Source organism: Macrobrachium rosenbergii, chromosome 35 (genome assembly GCF_040412425.1).
Source record: "Macrobrachium rosenbergii isolate ZJJX-2024 chromosome 35, ASM4041242v1, whole genome shotgun sequence".
Lineage (NCBI taxonomy): Eukaryota > Metazoa > Arthropoda > Malacostraca > Decapoda > Palaemonidae > Macrobrachium > Macrobrachium rosenbergii.
Genome location: NC_089775.1, coordinates 2,626,004 through 2,639,255, shown reverse-complemented (window position 1 = coordinate 2,639,255; position 13,252 = coordinate 2,626,004). Strand labels below are relative to the sequence as shown.

Here is a 13,252-nt window from a genome sequence, read left to right as displayed (position 1 = left end):
CTACCCTGGGATGACATATTTTCTTTGAAAAATACTACCTGTGATGACATATTTTCTTTGAAAAATACTACCCTGAGATGACATATTTTCTTTGAAAAATACTACCTGAGATAACATTTTTTCTTTGAAAAATACTATCCTGAGCTAACACTTTTCTTTGAAAAACACTATCCTAAGCTGACACACTTTCTTTGAAAATTACTACCCTGAGCTGACACTCTTTGTGGGCACAAAACTATCAAGAATTAAAACATTGGGCAGAAAACTCTTCCAATAAACACACTTTCTGGACACAAAGCTCTTTAAACAGACACTTCTCAGGCATAAAACTCTTTTAAAACCCTTTTTACTGAAACCCAAACTTTTTACAAAAAGAAAATTTAACAGATACATTGTAGGTCAGACCTTCTGATAAATAAGAGAAATCAGTTAAGTAACAAACACCCTATTTTCTAACAGCAATTAAGCATAGTTTCCAGCCTAAATTAACCTGGTCAGAAACTCAAAATAATTCAAGATTTAACAAAAATATAAAAACTGGTACTTTAAAACTGATAAATGATCAATTTAAGATTTATGCAAAATATATCAAAACTAAAACTTTACATGCCTGCAAAATAATCTGAGCATAAAATTCACTAAATACAAGACATTATAATCCAAAAATTCATGAATTAGATGATTAGCTAAAGTCAGGATTTCACAGGTATTTGCTCAAACTTTTTTTGGCAAAGACAAAATCTTTTCTAAGAGACTTTCTATATAAAAAATCCTGCAAAAGATTATCACACACTACTTTCTAACAGCAATTAAGCATGCCTAAATTAACCTGAAAAAACTCAAAATGAAGATTTACTTAAAAATATATCAAAACTAAAATGGTACCAAAAAAAATGAAAATTCATAAGTAAATACAAGACATTATAATACAATCAACATTTCATGCAAATTCATGAGCTTATAATCTGACAAAAATTTTACAAGATTATAATCAAAAATTCAGAATTCTAACAGCAAAACCTCTCCTAATAAATAAGATTTCACAGCTGGAAAATTTGTAAACTTAAGACTTTTTTTGGCAAAGAACACTTTACAACCAAATAGATGTCTCTAAGAGACTTTCTATATAAAAAAAAATCCTGAACTAACAGATTATCTGGCCAAAAAAATTATAAGTTAACAACACTTCCACGTTCAAAACAGTTTCTATCAAGAATATAACAAACACACAGACTTTTCAGACAAAACTCACAAACTCTGACGCTAAAATCCCAAAGTATCAAAGGCAACAGATTTCCTGAAGGAACAACTATTAAACAGACTTCTTGTGGGCCAAGCAATCGCAAAATAACAGACTACATGCAAGTGGAAACATAGCATAAATATGGCAAATGAAATTGCATTACAAGCTAAAAGAGTTCCTTTAGGGAGACTATCACACGCTAAAAGCCCTTCTAATTAAAATTCTAGTATGAACAATGACTTTTTGAAGCTCAACTGATCAATAACAAGTGTCTTCTGAACCCCAGACATCATTCAAACACCAGTTGACGTATCCTGCACTGTAAATTTTGTTATTATTGTTGATGAATCTTGAATTCTACCATCATGCAACTAATGACAATCCCAAAACATCACCTGAAGCCTGGATCAAAATAAAAAACAGTAGTGAGATTAACAATCTTGTATAATGTCAAACTCTGCTGTTACCGAGTAGCTGAATACCAAACCACAGTTACTAAGTGATTTCCGACTACCAAACTCCACTCACCAGCAATTTGCCGAATTCCCAAACCACTGTCACCGCGTGACATCTAAATATACATCCATTTTTACACACTAACATCGGAAAACCAGGTTATCCACAAATAAACAGTTTCTTACTGCATAAAACCATTATCAGATACTGATTCTTCCATAATCGATCCTCCACTTTCATGAACCTAACTTTTCCTTGGTTCAAAACTAAACCATCACAAAGGAACATTTTAGGAATCCCATATTTGCTGAATCAAAAGTACCATCATAATCTGACTTTTAAAACCACGAAGTAGACATATTCAAAATTTCTTGTACTATACACCAAAATTTACTATTAAGAAATGAGAACGTAACACTGGTTACCAACTCTTATTAAAGCTTCCTACAACCAAACTATACCGTATTATCATCAACAATGCTTATAAATGTCAAACTTCAATCTTCAACTCAACCACTGTGAACCAATACTTGGAATTGCAAATCATGAGATCAGACTTTATTGAAACCAAAACCACCATTATGAAAGAGACCTCTTGAATTCTTAAGTACATATCTTCATTGGGCTTCCTGAAAGCCATAACTGTGTAAAAATAGTAAATTTTGATCTTTCTCAAGCTCTGTCAGATCAAAGTTTGGAAAACACTAGCACAAATCCACTGATATCTTGCAAGATCAGGTACATTAAAAGTAGAATCAGTCGTCATTCCAGTGAATTCTGAAGTTACTGTCACAGTGAGACCACTCAAAATAATTTTGTAGCAATGGAAAAACTAAACCAATTTCATATCACAGTTTCAACCACAAAGTTAGATAGCCAAACATCTTATCACATACTCCAAACCTTGAAATTCTTGAAAACAGCTTCACCATTATATAACCACATCACATCTGGGACACATGCAGTGTATCTCTGATTCTGAAAACCAAACGCAGAATAAAATTACCTATTTAACACTTTCGTTGGCAATAAACCTTGCGAGGAAAATGGCAGACACCTAAGATTAATGAACCATAACATCTGAAGTGAACACCTAAAAAACTCACAGTTAATATTTGCGTAACCCCTACGCGGAAAGGAAACTTGCTTATCCGCGCTATCTACTTCAACCCAATCTGACCAAGGTCTGATTTGTCTGACTGAGGAATTATTGCTTATCAATTTGCCTTCAATCATAAACGTAGATGAGGACAGTTTCCTCACTCTTTTACATGGTAGGGAAAACCATTACTCTTAAAACTAACCTTGACATTGGGTAAATTCTGGATAATTCACGTAACTATGAAACTGACATTACTGTACGCCTTTTAGCAATGTATTTGGTGATTATTACAGTGCCCCTTAATAGGCTCATCAACTATATTTCTGCCCTCTCTAAGACAAATGTACATTTATCATTAACTCTTACAATTATATTTAAAACACCCATTCTGTTCTAATTGCTGACGATGTTATAAATTCGTAAGGCTTCTCACACAACCTCTAAGACCCCGGCCATCGTGATATTTTTCCTTTCTTTATGTCAAGTACACGAATGAAGTGACCAGCCCAAGACGAGAAGGCGTTTGAGCCACGAGCTGGTACCCCCTTTCGAGAGAAAGGCATGCGTCCAAAATATAATCAAGGGCGTTGTCGTACACTTGACATAAAGGGATGACTTTGAACTTTTTAAATGTTGTTATACACTTGATTTATACCTTTTCAGACATCTGAAGGGATATGAACCTATTCTATGTCCATTGTGAATCAGGCATCAGCAAAAATGATAAATTCTTTCCCCAAAGTATTAATCTTTCTAATCGTGGCAGAATGATTCTCTGTAAGTTAAGACCTTCCATATATATCAATTTTACAAAAACTTGACCATTAAATGTCAAAGAACGGATTCAAATAATTAACTTCCCAGGTAAAATGTGAAACTTCAGAATAAATATTTCCAAGAAATGACAATTTTTCTACAAAAATATATAAAATAATAGAATACTTTGAAGTCACTCATATCGTAGTTCTACATCAAACTATATAAAGCCATTTTAGTCAATTATCCAAGATGAAAATGAGGCAATCTCAGATTTAAATGTCTCAGGAAATAACTAACGTATCCCTATCTGAAAATATATGCATCAGAACCTTTTGCTTAAAACCAGAATAACAAAATTATAAAAGAATGTTAACTATTCACATTATCACAGGGGTATTTTGGCCATTGAATACCATTTGAAAAACATTCTGGCAGTAAAACTCTACATAATTACCACACCAGGTCATAAGAATACACGTTGGGCATTTGCTTACGTACAAATACAGCCGTGTGAATGAACTGAACAAAGACTCGTACCAGCAGTAAACCTCACAGCAGCCCCCTTGGACTCCCTAAACATCTTTTACATTTGAGATGGTCCAACCGTCCCTCAAAGACAGAGAAAATGGAATTGCACATCTGGGAAACCACATGGTTAGCAAATAAAGGCTTATTCCTGCCCAGGCAATCAGTTGTAAACTTAGAAAATAGATCTCTGAATTGGCTCCAGAGTTAACTGAATGGTTATACCACCTCCTACTGAGGACACTCCCTTCTCAGGGCACTGCAGTGCTGGCCACAGGGGGGTTCTTTATTTTAAGTCTTTCCAAAATGCTATCTAGTGTACATATATGAGGGCTTCGGTACTCCAGCTTACGTCTCTTAATAATGAACAATGAACTTTCTATGTTTATAAATTAATGTTCACAGACACTGCTGCTTCAGTTCTCAGCACCAAAAGCATAACGGCTCTTCGCTCAAAAATCAAAGCAAGATGAAACTTAAATTGACATCGCATTACAAAACACAAACTAAAAATTTGACTCAAACCATTACAATTCATGTTGGAAATCAAAATTTAAATCATGGTATTAACATGAACAGCTTAAAACTGTTGAAACAACTTTAAGAATTTCCTCAAAAATTTACTGACACAAATAACTTTGCACCCAAAAGATTTACCACAATTTTGCACCAAAGCAGGAACAATGTCTAAATTATCTATAACAATTTAGATAAATATCTTTTATATAATTAGATTCTATATCTAAAAAATACTGCAAAAGAAATCTTGCTATCTCAGATACCTGGGAACAATCTGCATAACTCCACGTCTGAAAATTTAACTCATCAAACAGATTGTAACATCAAGATGGTGTACCTTGACGAAGAGACACTGGGTATTGTGATAATTTTCTTGAACTTCTTGGTGCCTATAGTGTTCATAAAATAATGCTTATGCTTTCCTTTTGTGCTTAGAACTTACAAAGATAATAGTTGCATTCTCGAGCTTAAAAACAATGTTGTTAGATTAATGAAATCTGAGCAAAAAGCTGAATACCGAAGTCCTTTTACAATTAATCAATTTACAATTTGGTATTACAATAATTTTCACATTATCCAATTTTTAAGCATAATTTTTAACAATATTAAAAAAAAATCAATGGGGATTCTATGTTAACAATAAGAAAATCATACCTTGACCTTAAAATATTTTTCTCCGTATGTCAAGACACTGTTACGTCTGGACTTCTAAAATTTCTCAAAACTCTTTAAGAATTTATTGTAATTAATTATTGAAATTCACTATCATTCTTAGGGCAAGTATACCTATAAGAAAAATCCACTGACCATTACAATTCCCTTCGATTCCCTGTCTTCCCACTTTGCTGTTCAACTTCTTCAACCTAGCCTTAGCCCAATTTACATCAGAGGAAATCAATCCCTTTACAAGACTTTACAAGGAGAAAGGTACCTTTGGCTCGCTTAATAATAGCAGTTCTAACTAAGCCAGTAAGAAATGAATTTCCCTTTATAAAAAGAGTCTGGAAAATATTGAAGACTAGTGTTCAAGGGGATTTGAATCCTTCCTGAAAGTCTATCTAGCAACAGAGCATAAGAAGTATAAACCCTTCTCAGATCTGAGATTGCTAACTCACGCATTCACCAAAAAACAGCCATGTCAAATCCCTTTAGAGTCACTATGACCAAACCCCAAATAATGTAACACTTTAAACTTTATTCTACTTACTAAATCATTTACCTACAATCAACTGTTAAAAAAACCAAACTGCTTTAAAGTGGCACACCAACTCGGCACCTCCACACGCCAACAGTGTCTTGAAATATGCAGAGATGCCGTGATAATAATGTTCTCGACATGATACTCTCCAGTACTTACAACACTAACTTATAATTAAGTTCATGTTTAACATTAGGCAAGATGCATTATTCTCACAGCAAAATTTGTACAATACAAAGTTAAAACAGCACCATTTAATTGCTTGGCAATAATGCCAAGTACTCCTTCAGTAAACAAAAGTGACAACGAAAGAGTAAAATACATTCTGAAATATTTCCTAGCCTAAAAGTAAATGGGTAAATGCTCTGGTCTGTGATATTCCTACGGTATTAAACCAAACCTCTGGATAATCAAAGTGTCTAAGTATCAACGCTTGCATAATATCATAGCAAATTCTAGAAGCTGTTTAGATACTGTAAATTAAATTTGACATAATTCAATGACTTAAGCAAACTAAGGATTAATTCTAGTATAAAACACATTTTAACTACAAGTTCCTACCCACCTGGAAGCTATTTCAAGAATACAATATCTGATTGACACTAGTGAAGCAACCTTAAGAATCATTTGTATTTACGACAAAAATGCTATCAGTCCTATGCAAGTAATGTCTAACAGATTCTAAATCAGTAAACTATGAGAGACTACTAAATATTATTACTGGCCATTTATACAGAAACTGAAATTAAGAACAGTGAACTTCTGATATCAAGTATCAAAATAGCCAGATTTCCAACAAACTGAACAGTAGAAAATATTTGTATCCTGTAACATAAGACTGACTGATGCCTGATATTTCTGCTACTGACTTAGGTTAAAGCATAAAATGGAGTACCCAAAAATGTAGACATTAAAATCGACTTGCATTCTACAGTATCTAACATCTGTCAATTTGCCCTTGTAAGTCCTGTCTGTCTAAGGACAGAGCTGTGATAGGCCACATTTTAATCTGTAAGCTGTTTATGACATTCTATTCATTTTATGTACTCATTCTGATGTCGTTTTAAACCAAAATAATTCTACTTTATTACGGCAACTTCACAAAAGTGATATGATGGACTTGAGAGTTTAAAATTGCAAGGAATAACTTTATGTTTGGATTCTGACAATGCACCATAACCAAAGATTTAACGTGTTGAGTCACCTGTTAGCTGACATTATCAAACTGATAAGATATTTGTATAAATAAACTATATATCCTAATCTGTAATGAACTACATAATATGATAAAAAGTCCTGACCCTATTCCAGTTTTAACCCTAAGAGAAGGGATGGTTATCAACCCCATTTATAGAATTATAACCTAAATTGTTCACTGACACTAATTCAAACATTTGCGACAGAGGGCATACTTCTTCTGCAAGCACATAAAACTTCAAATCTCCTACACACGAGAGTTGATATTTACGAGAAACCATTACTTTCTGGCAAATTACACAATTTTCATTAAAATATCAAGGTGTCTCTTAAAGCTTCCATCTTCTTTCAGACATCTTCTTTCAGAGCAAAACTTGCAATTTATGGTGGTGAATGTCCCATTGGCTCCTCACAATGGTGGTTCCAATTTCAAATTGTGCTCAGATCTTGAGAGATTTCATTTGATTCATATTACTGTCCTTGCATTCTAAGAATGGTGGGGGTATAGTCTGCTTGACAAGTCTTCTATAACCACTGCCTGGCTTACCGAGGTCTTACATGGGCAGATAGGATGCTTGGGTGGTAATCACAGTTGCAGACATTGTTCTGAAAAGATAAGGAACAAGTTAGTTTAACCAAATCAAATAACATTCTGGCCTTTTGCTTACAAGGTATTAAGATGAGGTCATAATTAACAATAAATCAATTCTAAGCATCCTAGACAAGGTCCCTTTTACAAAGTGGGGCACAGTTGCTTTCTTGACCTGTGTTTGAACATCTGTACTGTAATTTTACTAAGGATACCTTACGGAAATCATGTTTAGTGAAAGCTACGACACCTGTTGTGTAATTGAATCTGACTAGAACAAGCAAATGATAATTCTTGTGTAAAATTCTTTCAGTTAAATAAAAAGAAAATTCTCTGGCTGTATATAACATTATTATTACCACCATCATTACTTATGTCTTGCTAAAACCTATTCAAGACCATTTCAACAATTTCATAGAATCTGGAAGGAAGGAAGGAATATAGAATTTGGGCTGAATGCCAAGCACTGGGACCTATGAGGTCATTCAGCGCTGAAAGGTTTGAAAGGTGCAACAGGAGGAAAACCTCGCAGTTGCACTACGAAATAATTGTTAGGAGAAGGTGGATGGCAAGGTGGAAGGAAGGGACTATGAATGGAGATACAGTAAAAGGAATGAAAGGGGTTGCAGCTAGGGGTCAAAGGGACGCTGCAAAGAACCTTAAGTAATGCCTACAGCGCACCACATGAGGTGCACTGACAGCACTACCCCCAAAGGGGTTCTAGAATCTGGTAAAAATTATATGAACAAAAAACGGCAACTTGTCTGAAAGTTTTCAGGTACAGAAACCTATTTTGCGAAGTCAATTTAAGAAGAGTAATATGTAATTCACTCTCACAGTACTTGTAAAATATACCAGACTATTTTGGATAGCGTATTTGAGCCGGAAGATCGTCAGGGAAACGACAAAACATCAAGACTACTGTTGTCGTACCAAACCAAAATGTAAACTCTATTCCCCTAGGTCACACTCCGACTGCAATTGCAAGTGTTGAGATTAAATATCATTTTCACTCCTTTCCAGACCATAATTCAGAATCCTAACTGAAATACTTTGAGCTTCTGTAATGCCAACCTCCATACTTCTGTATTTTGGTTTCATTCAGACAGTTTTTATATTTCCTGAGATGTTTCACCTCCTCTTCAATAAATACTTACATCAGAACACTTTTCAGGCTTACTGGTCAATCAATATTTTGGTAAACTTTTCCCAGGTGTACCTACATATCTAGGCTTTAAAAACCCAGCGTACAAGCCAGGGCAGTGCCAAGTTGAAGGGAGATCTCTTGTACTTGTTGCTCAAAAGCCCAAATTCCAACTTATTCTAAACTGCTTTAGTAATGAAGAGTAACTTTCAAAGTTAAATCCTTGGCCTAGAGGCAAACTTTTAATCAAGATTCATTCATACTACATAAGACTTCATCACTCACCTAAAATACCTCATTTTGCCCAATCAGTTTACTTGTAGACAATTCTACAAATCATATCTGAATCCATCTGGTATTTAAAACTCATGAGATGGTATGCTTCAAAATTATAAAAATGATAATGATAAAACAAAATGTCAGGAAAGCATTAGCTACTTTCACAAGTAGTACCTTTTAAGTAGTATTAGAGAAATACAAGCAATGCAAATTAGGTTTTGGCAGTGCTCTTTGGCACAGCCCACCATGAGCAAGAGGGCTACAAGTCTTTGGGGGGATAATACCACAGATCTAACTGGGACAACTGTACTGGTCTTCTTAGGACCTATGGCTTTGCACTTCTAGAAGCTGAGGAACCAAGGGTTCACAGTTGACCTAAGAGCAGTTTTTAAAATCCAATTCAACAGGCTTTAATGAAGTTTAAAGTGAATAAATTGTTAAGTTATATTACCATATAGGCTTTTAATGTTACCATCATAACAAATCTCAAACTTAAAATAACTGATGTTTATATATAGCTTAAAAATTTAAGGAATCTTACCTCCTGCATTCTCAAAAAGGGTAGATCACCAACCATTTCTTCAGTCTACAGATCAGGCCACAGTCTGAAAATGACATTTTCATGATAAAATAAAGGTGGTGCAATACGGAGGAAGGAAATTTCAAGCCCACATTACCCAAATGTTCAGAAACTGATATATAATCTGGAAGGACATTCAGAGATAATAAAGATATATATATTTAGATGCAGTTATTTTTTATTCAGAGAATCTTGTGAGAAAACCAACATTTGCCCAATAAACTAAAAATTAATTCAACTTCAACCGCAAAAGCTTGGAGGATTTATGCACGAAATCAATCTTCATTATGCGCAATGCCTTTCTGATACCGAGCCCTAATTTTTTGAGATCAGTCAACAGAAATACTACCTACATTAAATTGTATTATCTATGATTTTTCAGATAGTATACTATATATAAACCACTTGACTCATTATCTTTTATTATATACTGAATAAGCAATAAACACACTTCTTACCATTCAGCAGTAACAGAGCCCATTACGATAACTGTCACATACTATTCCTGTTCCTACTCCAAGCTGCTTTGCAGTTGATTGCCACGATTCATCCTTTGCAACGACCAGACACCCTGCAAAAACAAGATCATTAGTACAGTCTTAGCTCAACCTAATCTGTTCTCTCATTGAGATATTAATATTAAACCTACAATATGGTCAAACTGATACTAATCCTAACACTGATTAAAGGATTGGACCTAGAACAGTATCTGATAGCTAATAATCTTGCCAAACGCCACAGTATGTTTATGTGGTGAAAGGACTGAGCAAAGACCCTGTCAAGACCATCCACTAACACCAGTTGGCCTCTAAATCATCTAATCAAAAGTATCCCTAGACTCTATTCACACTTCAGCTCTGCTTTAGGTTTGAGGAACTTAAAGTGGACTTCCCTCGCTGCTTATAGTGGAAGGGATGGGGTGAATGTGTCCGTTATACAGTCGTTTGAAGCGCTTTTAGTAAACTTACATTCCTGCACTATAACAAAAACATTGTTCCCTCTAGCCTAACCTTAGCTTCACTGCAGTAACTCTTATTATGGCCCACAGATGAGGATCAGCTGCTGTAAATCAATATTACAGCATTGCTGCAACTAGGTGCTGCTATGGCTTTAATGGGCATTGTTGCCTATGGTTTATGAACAATTAGGTCCACTTAGGCCTCACACAATATTTTTTTTTTCATAAAACACCAAAATCAGCCTCTCTGGACATACACACAAATGCTGCAATGCTCAAAATATTCATAATCTTTTTATGAATGTTTTTTATCCAAGATTACTTTCAATACCCTAGACCAGTGTTTCTCAAAATTTTGCCTCATGCACCCTTTCACCATGTTACCCCCACCCCCTTTCCGAAATTGCCTACTTCAAAAGGTGCATTCTAAATGATATGTCAATAATACTAAAAATCCTTGGTCACAATTTGCCACCCACCCCCCCCAAAACCATGAAATTCCCCTCTGGTTGAGAACCACTGCCCTAGGCTACCCCATACATTCAAAGTTGATGATGTTAGTTGATTATAACAAAGTTAGCTTTAAATCTCACCATTTTTCCATTCCTTAAGATATTCTGAATCCAGAGAAATCTCGAGTCTTTATTATGACACCATAGAATAATGGGAGGATATATAGCTTAGCCTCTGCTCTTAAAAGCTATAAATTAGCATTAAATCTAACATCCTATATCCTGAAGACCTTCCCCTTCACTTTACATAAAGATAACCTCGGGCATTGTGCCCTGACTGTGCCCTGACCCAAAATTCTACTAAAAATTCCAATACATTTTCAGTCATTCCTGAGACATAATGAAACCTGGAATGCTGCCGATGTTAAAATAATACGGAATCATCAATTCCTGACTATTTTAACCTAAAATTTTAAATAAAGGTAGACATTTTGACGCTTTAAATTGGTAAAATGGAAGAAAAATCGTCACTTGAAGACAAAAACCAATATGGCTGATGACTGATGTGGTCACAAGTGTCACTTGACTTATCTTACGATTTTAATGGATAAAAACGATAATTATTAAATAGATACAATATAAAAACAGTTAAATAGACATTATAGAACCCTTATGTCGTGTCACGGTGCGTATTCCAGCTATATCCATCGAATAATGGGTCGATTTCTGATGAGAACTTCGGACATTTTCAGTCACTTTCGTCCACATGGTTTGTTTACATTTTGGGTTGAGGGAAACGAGCCTAAAGGTAATTTAATTTTCATATTTTGAATTATATATGATTATATTTAAAATAATTCATCAATTCGGTGATATTATATTATTTATTTATATTTAATATATTAATTTACTAGTTATATAATTTATTTAGCGGTTTCGTATCATTTTCGAATTTAATTTTAGGCTCGTTTTTTTAAAAAGGACATCAATAATTGAAATTTTAAATAACTAAAATAAATAAAACGAATTATAAATAATAATTAATAACTTTTTATGTTTATGCCGATTATTTAACCTTCGATTTCACGTAAGATACAAGAGATTTTATCAAAATTATATGACAATAAATATAAATAAATTAGTATTTTGCTGTTATAAAAATTGTTCATCATAATCTCTAAAAATTACTAAAATAAATCGATTTTAAAATATTAAATAGCAGTTTTTCGAATTAGGGCATTTTGAAGTAAATAACTATTGTCTATACAGGAAAATTTTGATTATATAACTATTTTTTATATCATAATAAACAAATATAATATAAAATATACTTTATATACATACAATACAGCTATAATGTTTATCATATATGGTTATTTTTTTACTTTAAAATAGAGAAATATTGAAAGGTATTTTGCTAAATGTCTGGTAACAGAGGCAGGTCGACGGATTGTAGAAGTTTGTTCAAATCTAAAAATAGAGCATCAGTAATTATTAAAACCGTTGATCAGGCAACAGTTACTAAATTAAATAAAAAATTATGATTTATATATGTTAAGTATATATAACTTCGATTTTTATGAAAAAATATACCTTTTTTGAAACCTTTCTTTTGGAAGTTGTTATGCAAAGCAAGATTATTTCATCACTGGTCATGGAAGAAAGGTCTAAAATATAAACACGTGTAAATTGAAGTAATTTTGGATGGAGTGGAGATTAATATGTCTCAGAATGCGTATTATTAATTATAAAAGCACACACGGGCGCCAGAACTAGATCATTTCAAGGATTTGCTTAAGATAATGATATACAGAGTAAATGACAGTACCTTGCAAATAGTTAAGATAAAGTCTATGATCTTAAGTTGCTCAGTCAAAATTTTCTCTGTTCGTCACCCAGAATTAATTAAAATATGAATAATAACCACTTTTGGCTTTAAGGCTAATTTGTAGACTCGTTAAAACCAAATATAGAAGTACTATACAAAATGAACCCTAGCAACTTTTGTAAGTTATGTGACTTGAATGCTTTTGAATTAAGATAATCTGCTGTTAAAGTAATTAAAAGTACAGTGTATTAAATCTCAAATGTAATTATTTAGTTGTATAAAGACTGAAAATTTATATATCAATAGCCTTTAAAAATATTTATCTTAATGAGTAATTATTAATTATACAAAATATTAAATACATAGTAAGTCTACTTGACATTAATACCGACCTTTGTTGAAAAATAATTGATCACTGAGGCG

At 33.5% G+C, this 13,252-nt stretch overlaps 1 long non-coding RNA gene across 1 annotated transcript; it reads right to left on the bottom strand.

Moving 5' to 3' along the window:
- Positions 1-1,022: 1,022 nt before the first annotated feature.
- On the bottom strand, positions 1,023-11,761 carry LOC136856330 (uncharacterized). Its single transcript, XR_010858310.1, has 3 exons — positions 10,050-11,761; positions 9,553-9,616; positions 1,023-7,605 (listed from the first exon to the last, which is right to left on the bottom strand). It is a non-coding gene; the product is annotated as an uncharacterized lncRNA (long non-coding RNA).
- Positions 11,762-13,252: the final 1,491 nt, after the last annotated feature.